This window comes from Rutidosis leptorrhynchoides, chromosome 2 (assembly GCF_046630445.1).
Source record: "Rutidosis leptorrhynchoides isolate AG116_Rl617_1_P2 chromosome 2, CSIRO_AGI_Rlap_v1, whole genome shotgun sequence".
Classification (NCBI taxonomy): domain Eukaryota; kingdom Viridiplantae; phylum Streptophyta; class Magnoliopsida; order Asterales; family Asteraceae; genus Rutidosis; species Rutidosis leptorrhynchoides.
The window spans coordinates 196,619,553-196,632,645 of record NC_092334.1 but is presented as its reverse complement, the minus strand read 5'-3'; positions in this window follow the sequence as shown (position 1 = coordinate 196,632,645).

The following is a 13,093-nucleotide window of genomic DNA, read 5'->3' as shown; positions in this document are numbered from 1 at the left end:
TTTTGAGGGGAAGTATTTTTTTGTTTTTTGTTTTGTTGAATTTATTTTTTTTCCAACATTAAGGACATAAAAATATGAACATTTAAAAAAGACACTTTGTGATAAATGTTATTATTTTGGTGAGAAAACGCTTAAAGAAATAAAGTATAACATTTATCATATGTAATGTTTTAAATAAAGGTATTTTTTACGGAGTTAGAAATTGAGGTTCACAAATTAGGATTTAGGGTTTAGAAATTAGGGTTTAGATTAAAATTTTAACACGGACGATTTAGAGTTTTGGGTTTAGGGTTTTGAATTTTAGGTTTAGGGACTAAACTCAAAACACTAAACCCTAAACCCTAAACTCTAAACTCTAAATCGGTCTAAACTTTGAAAAAAAAAAGAACTTCACATAAGATGAAAAAAATCGATGAAAATAAACTTTATTTAAAACATTACTCATGATGCATGTTATCATTTATTTCATCGAGTATTTTCTCGCCAAAATAATAACATTCATCACAAAGTGTCTTTTTTAAATGTTCATATTTTCATGAGATTTTAATTTTAGAAATTGAGGTTCACAAATTAGGAATTAGGGTTTAGAAATTAGAGTTTAGATTGAAATTTTAACACGGACGGTTTAGAGTTTTGGGTTTAGGGTTTTGAGTTTTAGGTTTAGGGACTAAACTCAAAACACTAAACCCTAAACTCTAAACTCTAAATCGGTCTAAACTTTGAAAAAAAAAAAGAACTTCACATAAGAAGAAAAAAAATCGATGAAAATAAACTTTATTTAAAACATTACTCATGATGCATGTTATCATTTATTTCTTCGAGTATTTTCCCGCCAAAATAATAACATTCATCACAAAGTGTCTTATTTAAATATTCATATTTTCATGAGATTTTAATATTTGAAAAAAAATTCAAAACAATAAAAAATTTACTTCTCCCTTCCCACAAAAAAGTGTTTCCGTCTTGAATCTTGATGATATATATATATATATATATATATATATATATATATATATATATATATATATATATATATATATATGGATGATCCAGTAAAAACTTTTTAGTGTGAGAACTCTAAGAACTCAAAAATACACTGAAATTCGAGCAAAAAAAATACGGACGAACAAAACTTTGTTTTTTGTTCGAATTACAAAAATGAAGAACACATTTTTGTTTGAATTTCATTTTTTTGTTTGACTATCACGTGTTCTACATTTTTTTGTTCTAATTTCAAAAATGTAGAACACAAATTTGTTCGAATTTCATTTTTTTTGTTCGAATTTCACATTTTTGTTCGCCAGTCCTTTTTTTTTCGAATATCAAGTTTTTTGTTCGCCCGACCAATTTTTTGTTCGAATTTCCTCTTTTTTTGTTCGAATTCCAGTGTATTTTTGAGTTCTCAGGTTTCTCTGGGTCAAAAAGTTCTCATTTGATACCTCTAATATATATATATATATATATATATATATATATATATATATATATATATATATATATATATATATATATATATATATATATATATATATATATGATTCATCCGAAATATGACTCTTTAAAAAACTCCATTTCGAATATAATTAGTTGCGCTTTTTTAGTAAAATTATTTCGAGTTGAATGATGATGACGGAGAAACCTAACTCCAGCCGAAAAAAAATATTAATTCCGTCATGTAACGACCCTCGACACTTTACGAGAAAACATGCTTCTTTTTTTATATATAAAACAAGGCAGTTCAACACATCAGGCCATATGCGTAGCGCGCGAATGGTTGCGCGGCGCTGCCTAAGTAGGATTTCAAAACAGCATTTAACACAAGGCCTGACCACCAGCTCTCGAGCATTTGGGTGGCGCGCAAAGCTCAGCGCGACGCACTCTAAAGCATGAAACAGGACTAGTCCAATTTTTATTACAAAGCATTCCATTTTCAACAACCCATGTTTCATTAGCCCCAAAACTAACTTTAACACTTTCTGAACATTTAAATAAACGGGTTTTAAACGTCAAACAAGTATTACGACCCTCGGGACCCCAACGACCCATAATTACAAGGACGTGACAATTTCGGCCCAATTTGTTTATTTACAACTAAAGACCGAGCATGGTGATTGGAATTGCACTACCCAACCCTAAGTCAAATCCAAAAGCAACGTCTTCTAAAGCAACACGTGCTAGTCCATTAATCCCCGTACTTACTCTTGTCACCTCCACCTTACGAATCTATAAAAATATAAACAACGAGAGGGTAAGCTATAAAAGCTTAGTGAGGATAAACATACTATATACATGCATATGCATAAAATGAATACGTATCTCCAACACAAGTAATAAACACATACCACATCCATGTATAACTAAGCAAGCTAAACGCTACATACCGCCATGTCAAATCCACAGGATTATATTAACTACAACACAACTAATATATATATATATATATATATATATATATATATATATATATATATATATATATATATATATACACACACACACACATACATACATATGCGTCTACCCAAAAAAATCCCAAGGTTAACCCCTTAATCTCAACCACATGAAGGTTGGCCGAAACCACACGCGCCCTAGTGAATCCGAACTACACGAGATTCACTACCTTCACCGCAACGACATCAAGGTAGGCCGAAAACTCACGCGCCCTAGTGAATCCGAACTACACGAGATTCACTACATCGATATCAATGACAACTAGGGTTGGCCGAACTACACGAGCCCTAGTAAAGCCGAACTACCCGAGAATCACTACCCCAATCCACATGACAATAGGGTTGGCCGAACTACACGAGCCCTAGTGAAGCCGAACTACACGAGAATCACTACCCTAAGCCGTAACAACGACAATGGGAATGTCCGAAATACACGCGACATTGTGAATCCTAACTACACGAGATTCACTACCTAACTCACCTCAATAACATCATCGGGGTTGAACTACTTGTCAATGTGAATCTGAAACTCACGAGATTCACTACCCCACGGGTGGCAACCCAACACGCACAAACGTGCCACGTAGACCCTAAACTCACAAAGTCCATAATCCCACACACATGTAAAGTGAACCCTGACACAAAAGGATCACTCTACCCCACCCGCACCCATCCTATGCATACATACGCATATAATATATTTACATTCACCTTGTCGTCTTGATGAATGCAAACCAAATCCGCAATCCATCAATGAAAAGTACCTATTCCATTTATCACATAAACAAAACAACACTAGGGTGTATTACAACCAACCCAAACTGACCCTTAGTGCAATTATGACCCAATTGCACTCCTAAGCACAACCAATGCCCAAACTAACCAATAATCACTTAACACTATTGAAAATGGTCCTATAAAATCAAACCAAAACACAAGCGTTAGACATATGTCTTCCCCAATTTAACTTACAAGCCCTAATTTTTGACCCAATTCAAAATCAATCTTCCAAACACACCCATTTGGGTTCCAACACCATAACCACTAATCCTAGTGATTATACCCAAATTACGAGCCCTAACATGGCCAATTAGCCTTCTAACCCAAAACCCACCAACAAGGGTCAACAACACCCACAACTAGCTTCAAATAGCCATTTGTGAGCTAGATTGGTTTTCTCAAGAACATGCAAGTTCAAACCCTAACTTGAAAATCAAATCAACAAATGAAATTTAGAGGTTGAACTTACCACCACTAAAGAAATGTAGCCAAGAATGAGATGAACAACTTTAATACTTGGACTTTGTCTAAAATCCAACTCCTTCTTCAAGATTCCAAGCTTTCTCTCACTAAAAATGGGTTTCTCTCTCTAAGATTAGATGAGAGGATTTTGTGTATAAGAAATGAGGCTTGAATGAGCCTCAGTTTTAGTGGCTCCAAACTGACACCTAAGTGAAAAGACCAAAACACCCTCATTAAAACACTAAAATTGTGGGTCCACACTGCCAGCTACATTTGCGCGGTGCGCAGCCGCGCAGCCCTTTGCTCGTCGTGCTTACCTGCAGAAAATAAGGTCAGGGTCTTACAACTCTCCCCCACTTAAATTAGATCACGTCCTCGTGATCCGCACCGTAACAATCGGGAAGATACACCTTCCTCACCTCTTCAAGTTCTTCACATAACTCCGGATCCTCCGATGCCGTCATTGCATCCTACAAGTCCCACTTCCATACAACGTAACGTTCTATCCACACAAAAATCTCCCACGACTCCTTGGCACACTCTAACATATGACTTAGAGTTCTATTGACAACCGACAATCTATTTGGGTCATCCGCACCACGCATACGGTGATGGAATTTTCTGCAAGCTCTTCGGTAACTTCAATCGACACACAATCTTACACAACTCACAACTCGTCCACCATTACCCTGTAAACATTGCTTCGACCGTCCATTAAGGACGATCTTGTCAATTTTCGCACGTATAAGTCCACAGTCCTCCGGGTACATAACTCCCCCACTTAGGGTCCTAACCCCACACTATCACCGGCAAGATGATAACATCTCACGGAATTTCAACATTCCACAATACACATGACCGGTCTTAGCATTGGTCATACACACCGGTCCTCTATGGACTTACTACAAGGTATTCGATCCTCGACCTTTCACATCGGTCAAATCATTTACGCCCGCTAAACACCACAACCAAACAAAGTTGTACCTTTGGGTTTCTCACTGATACCCAAGTACAAAGTAACCACACCATCGGAGTCGAACAATACACCAGCAGGTATAAGGAGGCACCTGACGCAGTATTATGTAACTCCCGTCACTACCACCGAGATTCATGAACTCGACCCTTACGGGGTCTACTCCCGGAGTCACACGTCACCTGACTACTCGAAATCATACCAATCCAACGAACCTCAGGGCTCATTGTCCACAATTTCCTAGCGACACCGGCTAGTCACAATCCACTTAGGCCGCACACCTAGCCTATTAACCCTTCAACTCATTACTAAGAAGATGCTTGGAAATACCAAGACTCACACCCTTCCGCACGTCGTCACAACTATTAGCACGGTCACTTTCACACATCAAAACTAGTCAACAACCATGACACCACTCGCACACGTACGTGGTCGATGAAAGAGCCTCCCGAATGGTACTACCACACATATGCACACGAAAAGTGGCCAACGTGGAGTGAAAAACAAGTGGCCAACGAAGAGTGAACAACACTCGCCACACACATCAAACCGCATTTGTAGCCAACGAAGAGTGAGATGTTACGGAGTCACTCACCACATTACATCAAGTGGCCAACGAAGAGTGAATCCTTATGCCAGGATGTCACTCGCTACCTCACTCATAACGTGCAAAAAAAACACAACACTCAAAGTAAGAAGAACACACGTCATGTACCCTCACTTGGTGATATAACACTCGGTACACACTAGCCCAATAACACATGCACATAAGGGAACAGTACTCGCACAATGACCGTTGGTACTCGCACAATGACCGAAAGTGTAAATATGCCTTGTAGCACTAACCCCTAGGTAGTGTCTTACACTGAGACTAAGCCCACCCGTCACGCCCACGAACACATGATGATATGGTATCGAACGCAAGGACTTTAAACCCATATTACATGCCAACACAATGTGGTATCAAATGTCCAAACTTTAAACCTACATCGCATCCACACAAGTAAATACACAATATACCTACACGTATAATTACACCACTCACTAAGACGCTATCACAATCAACGTCCTATGGGTCTCACTCAAGCGAGTTTAACGACCCTAATACCAATCCAAATGCCTAAATAACAAATGACTCACACAATAGATCAAGGCATAACACATTAACCACACATTCTACCGAGTGCTAACCAAAATCACAATCGTAAGCCGACAGCTTGCTAAAATTATCTCCAAATGAGAATAAAGTTTAGCTAAGGCTTACATACACACCACATGCTATTATAAAATGAACAACATACGAATACCACACTAAAAGTACCTGAACATCTTCTCGCGACGCCCACCACCGCTAGCTCGGGACACTCCGTCTTGCGATGCCCTTCTCTACGACATTTGAAACACACAATGCCATTGCTTCTCGATACCGAACACACCCAAAACTTGTGACCTCTTTCTCTGCAATTGAACATTTAAACGCACTAGCGTATGCCACTCCTTTTCTCATGCTACCCGTGCCCTCAATTGTACTTTTAGCTCTCTTGCTTGGAGCACCATACGAGTTAACCCTTCTCTTACCTGAAATATCATCAACCATCGTCGGAGCATACGATTCAAAACCCTTAGCCACGGAAAATAGTTTAGCAAAAGAGTACACTTTCCCAAGGCTAATCTTCCCGCGTAAATCATCATTCAAAGTATTAAGAAAATGCTCCATCAACAACCTATCGTTCCTCGTATATTCGGGACAAAATCGGGACTTCGAAAAAAGTTAGCCCTAAGAGTATTTAAGTCCATAGACCCTTGTCGCAAACTTCGCAACTCATCACGCAACCTCGTCAAATTGGCTTGCGCTCGGAACTCTTGGAAGAATTCCTTCTTAAAATCGTCCCACGATAACCCCATAAACGGTTCCTCACCAACGATGTCAATCTTACCATCCAACCAATTCTTCGCATTACCCCGCAACAAACTAGTAGCGAGTCTCGTTTTCTTGTCAGGAGGGCATTCACTCGTACGAAAACACCGTTCGACATCCGAGATCCAACCGGTGCTTATCAAAGGATCGGGATCTCTGGCATACAAAGGAGGTTTAGTCATCATGAAGTTTTTGAAAATGAATCCCTTCTGACCATATTGCCTCGAATTCCATGATCAAGAGGAACATTGATAATGCTAAAAAAGAACATATATTTCATAGCATTATCCTTCAAAAAAGATAAGCTTTTAGTTGCAATTGTTCTATTTACAAGTGATATTCGTTTAAATAATAAAAGGTGAAGACAAAAGACAGATTCGACGATTTAAAGACGCAAACGACCAAAAAGCTCAAAAGTACAAAGTACAATCCAAGTGGTTCAAATTATTGATGAGAAACGTCTAAAAATTACAACAGTACAAGCCGCGAAATGCAAAGTACAAGATATTAAATCGTACGAAAGGACGTTCGAAAATCCGGAGCCGACACCTGAACCGAGCATTAACGCGCGAGTCAACGGAGCTAAAATTATAAGTCAACATTGCACAAGAATATAATATAATATATATAATTATATAAAATTATATATATTATATTATATATATTAAATAATCGAGCAGCCCAAGTTTTAAAAGAAAAATATCTGAGTACAGCTGGCCATACGATCGCATGGCCAGGAAGAAGATAATTCATGCGATCGCATGGTACCAGAAGACTGGCCACATCTATAAATTGGAGCATTTTTCGACGAATTATACACAATTTTCATCATCCTTCTCTGCACTCTCTCATATATATTTATATTTATATTTTATAATTATAATTTTAATATTAAGTTAATAATAATAAGGTTATAGTAGCGAATATTTTAAGTTGTAAGTCGAAATTCTGTCCGTGTAACACTACGCGATAAATACTCATTGTAAGTTATGTTCAACCTTTTTAAATTAATGTCTCGTAGCTAAGTTATTATTATGTTTATTTAAGCCGAAGTAATCATGATGTTGGACTAACTATAAAGACTGGGTTATTGGGCTTTGGACTATAATTGGGGTTTGGACAAAAGACCGACACTTATAGAAATTAGACTATGGGTTATTAATGGGCTTTATATTTGTTTAACTGAATGATAGTTCGTTAATTTAATATAAAGATTTACAATTTGACGTAATTATAAATAACCACATACACTCGATCGGATACGATGGGCGGGATATTTATAAGTACTAATAATCGTTCATTTGACCGGACACGGGGATGGATTAATAGTCAATGGACTCATTAAAACAGGGGTGAATTACATACAAGGAAAATTGGTGTAATTGTTAATAAAGTATTAAAACTTTGGATTACACACAGTCGATAACCTGGTGTAATCATTAACAAAGTATTAAGACCTTATTAGAGTTTAAGTCCCCAATTAGTTGGAATATTTGACTTCGGGTATAAGGGTAATTTTACGAGGACACTCGCACTTTATATTTATGACCGATGGACTATTATGGACAAAAACCAGATGGACGTATCGAATAATCCAGGATAAAGGACAATTAACCCTTGGTAATAAACTAAAATCAACACGTCAAACATCATGATTACGGAAGTTTAAATAAGCATAATTCCTTTATTATATATCTCATTGCACTTTTATTTCCTGCCATTTTAATTATCGTACTTTAAGTTATTGCACTTTTAATTATTGTACTTTTATTTATGGTCATTTACTTTACGCTTTAAATTAAGTTATTTTTATATTTAATATTTTACATTAGGTTTTAATTGTGATTTAAGTTTTAAAATCGACAAATCGGTCACTAAACGGTAAAACCCCCCTTTTATAATAATAATAATAATATTACTTATATATATTTATACAAATATAGTTTAAAATAAATATATCGTTAAACTTAGCTAGATCCCTGTGGAACGAACCGGACTTACTAAAAACTACACTACTCTACGATTAGGTACACTGCCTATAAGTGTTGTAGCAAGGTTTAGGTATATCCATTCAATAAATAAATAAATAACTTGTGTAAATTGTATCGTATTTAATAGTATTTCGTAGTAAAATATAATAGTATTTCTTACTACACCTCGCACACATCAAGTATTTTTGGCGCCGCTGCCAGGGAACCAATACGCAGAAGCGAAACGCTATAAAAAAATTTATTTTTAATCTATTTTTGTAAAAATATAGGAAGTTTTAAATATTAAAATACAAAAATATAAAAACATAAAAAAAGAAAAATATATATCTATATTTTTAAGAGTTTAAATTAAAAAGTTTTTTTTTTTAGTTACAAAAACTAATAAGTTTTTTTTATATATAAGTTTTAGTTATATTATATTTTCTATAAATTAAGAAAATAAAAAAATCAAAGTAAAAAGTAAAAAAAAAATATATATATACAAAACTGGGCCTGCTCAATTTGAACCTGCAACGAAATCTGAATCTGCATCAATGCGATCACATGGCTGCACCTCTTTAAACTCATGCGATCGCATGAGACGGTCTGACAGGTTATGATCCTAGTACCGTACGGATTAGGGTTAGAATTATTAATTATTATTATTAATTAATTAGTAATTAGGGTTTTAGTTTAATAATAATTAGTATTAGTTTTATTTAATTTTGTATTTTTAATTTTTAATTAGTTTTATTAAATATAAAATTAATACTTTTATAAAATAATAATATAAAAATAATATTTTTGTAAAATTGTAATTTTATCATTTTTTTAGTATTTTTATAAATTGTATATTTTTAACGTTTAATTCGTAATTTGTATATTTATCGTTCGTAATTAGTTTTAAACTTAGTTTTTGCCGTAGTTAATTTTTATTTCTAGATTTTTAGGCTTTGTCGTAAAATCCCTTAAGTACTTTTTCTTTAGATTAAGATTTAGACACTTTAGAATTTTACGACGTCGCTTATCGCTTTTGTTTTAAATAGATTTTAGTGCCTAATTAAGTTATTGTCGTTTTGGATATAGAATTCCTTTTAAGCTTTAATTCCTTTAGACGCAACTTTTAATATTTAGTTTTTAGACTTTTATGTTTCGACGCTTTACTTTCTTATTTTTATTTTTCGACCTTTTATTTTTCGACGTTTTTCGACGCACTCTTTTTCTTTCTCATTTCTACGCTCTAGTTTTTAGGACATAGAATTTTCTATATTTTCTTTAAATTTCGACGAAAAATTATTTTAAGCGGTTAAATTGATAGACATCCAAAATTTTCTGATTCGTAATAATAGTTGGATTTGTTAGTGGCGAGTTGTGGGCTTCCGATTTAAAGGGTCCTGGCTACCTGCTGCATCTATTGGCTATTCAAAACGTGGGCAAACTCAGAAAAGTCTATTAATTTGATAAGTTATATAATTTTTATCTTTATAACTAATAGGATATTCAGTGAATGCACCGAGCAAAACGTTCACCACCTTTCATAGGTTCACCACCTGTAACTCGATCAAGAAATCTAGCCAACATTATCACCGTTGATTTTTCTTTAGAATCATCATCTAGTCGACCAAGTACTCCAATTCAAATTTCCGATAATCCATTTTTTTGAACCCGACCTCACAATTGAGAACCCGGAGGATATTCAAGGACAATTCAGAGATCCTGAACCACTAATCATTCCTCCTGAACCACAAATCATTCAACCAGAGATTGTCGAGGAAATAACCGTTAAATCAAAATCCTCAAGTGATTCAGATTCAACAAATTCAATCATGGAAAATCAGGAACCTCTAAGTATGGAAGACCGAATGAGAGCTACACGCACGGGCCAAGGTCATGCCATTACTCAACCAGACATTAATGTGCCAGATTATGAAATCAAAGGACAAATCCTACACATGGCAACTAATCAATGCCAATTTAGTGGTACACCAAAAGAAGATCCAAATGAACATCTTCGAACCGTTAATAGGATCTGTACTTTATTCAAAATTATAGAAGTTGAGGATGAACAGATCTATCTCATGTTATTTCCCTGGACTTTAAAGGGAGAAGCCAAAGATTGGTTAGAATCGTTACCTGAAGAAGCGATTGATACATGGGATGTTTTAGTTGAGAAATTTCTTAAAAGATTCTTTCCGGCATCTAAAGCCGTGAGACTTTAAGGAGAAATTATTACGTTCACGCAAAAGCCAAATGAAACTCTGTACGAGGCATGGACAAAATTCGGAAAGTTGTTAAGAGAATGTCCTCAACATGATTTAGACACTTATCAAACAGTACAAATATTCTACCAAGGATGCGACGTTGCTACACGAAAAGACATCGACACAGTAGCTGGTGGTTCCATTATGAAGAAAACCGCAACTGAAGCTCACAAAATTATTGATAACACAGCATCCCACTCACATGAGTGGCATCAAGAAAAAGTTATTTTTCGTTCATCTAAAGCGGCTAGAGCCAATTCTAGCCATGACTTCGATTCCAATTCTGTAAAGTTAGATGCTTTCGAGAGACGAATGGAAAAGATGACTAAAGATATTCACGCAATACAAATTAGTTGTGAGCAGTGTGGAGGACCACATTTGACAAAAGATTGTCTCAGTATTGAACAAACAATGGAATAAAGAGAGAATGTTTCATACATGAACCAAAAGCCTGGAAATAATTATCAAAATAATTATCAACCGCCAAGACCAAACGACAATTAAAATCAGAATTATAATCGAAATGTTCCATACAACAACCAACAAGGTCCTAGCAATCAACTGGTTTCCAATAATACTTATAACCAGCAAAGACTGTGACGATCGCTCCAAATCCATATGGACAATACGTCATTCATCGATTTCATTGCGAGGTATTTGACCTCTATATGATACGTTTTGTAAACATTGCATTCTTTTGAAAAGGCACACCATAAATGAATATTTAAATCAAAGGTTTTCGACATCTGATGATTTCTACATATAGACAATCATCGTAATATAATAGTTTACAATGATACTTCCGTTGACAATGCAGTCAAAATAAGATACATGGTGATGATTTGGTGAATGCAACGTTTCCTTGAAAAGTATGTCATGTAAGACTCCATGCACATAGCTTGTCTAACATATAAGCAAACAGCGGAAGACTTCTAGGAAACCTGAGAATAAACATGCTAACAAGTTTCAACACAAAGATTGGTGAATTCATAGTTTTATTGTTTCGTATAATCTGTATATAAAAGTGGATCACAAGATATCAGTTGTTTCATCCAGAAACATTTATCAAAAGTTTGTCAATAGATTCTACGTAACAGAGCACCCTGGTAACTAAGCTTTAACGTTATAATGATAAATACCCCATTCTTTTAAATACACGCAAACCAACGTGTCCTAAACTCAAATAACACACGTCCGTTAAAAGGCTAGCGCTCTAGCTCGGACGGGGATGTCAAGCCCTATGGATCCATATACTGTTATTCGTGCCCACCAGTCCATATCCTATGTACTGGCAGCTACTAGTTACCAAAGCTAAGGGATTTTCGGTTCAAACTCAGTGTAGAATTTAGTATGTACTTGTATCCATTGCGTTTAAAATAAAGTGCATGTATTCTCAGCCCAAAAATATAGATTGCAAAAGCAATTAAAAAGGGAGCAATGAAACTCACCTTAGCAGCACATAAAGTTGTTCATCGTAATGTGACCGAAACTCGAAATATCAAATAATCCAAGATCTCAACCTAGAGAACATATGTTGGTCAATAAATGTCTATCAAGCTAGGTCAGGTCATAGTGTATCACAATCCTAATGCTCGAGATCGACATACAAAAGTTATCCAAAATCGTTTCAAAAAGTCAATTTTGACAATAGTTCAACAAAACGAGACGTACCTTATATAAGGATTCATTTACTCGGTTGGTAATATTCAAAAATCCAATTTCTCAATCTTACAAACAAGTTGTTTAAATATTAATTGCAGATTCAAAAGCAATTCCAATTAACGCCAATTATAATTCAGTTGATCATATCTTTTAATCCGTTCATCGAAACTATTCGATATCTAAATGAAAAGTTATTGATTTTTCGCCAGCTTTCCAAAAACATGTATATCATATACCTTTTACCAGTAATATATGTATTTAATTTGTGATCTATTATAAACTGTTTAACGATGAAATTTAGCATACACGTATGTATAAATATATATACTCGAGCACTAGACATGGATACACAATTAATATTTAAAAGATAAATATGAGTGCTTACGTATCAATATTGAGATTCAATATTGTAGGAAAGTACGTAGACGTAACGGAGATGATAAACACTAGGTTTGATTAATAAATATACCCCCGAACATTACCCATAATTTCCTTAGCTCTATCCCGTTTGAAAACCCATTTTGAAAGTGACACGCTCAAGACCTCGTCGTAGTATTTTATGTATAATATTAATACTACTAAGAATTATAAGATTAATAATAATAATAATAATAATA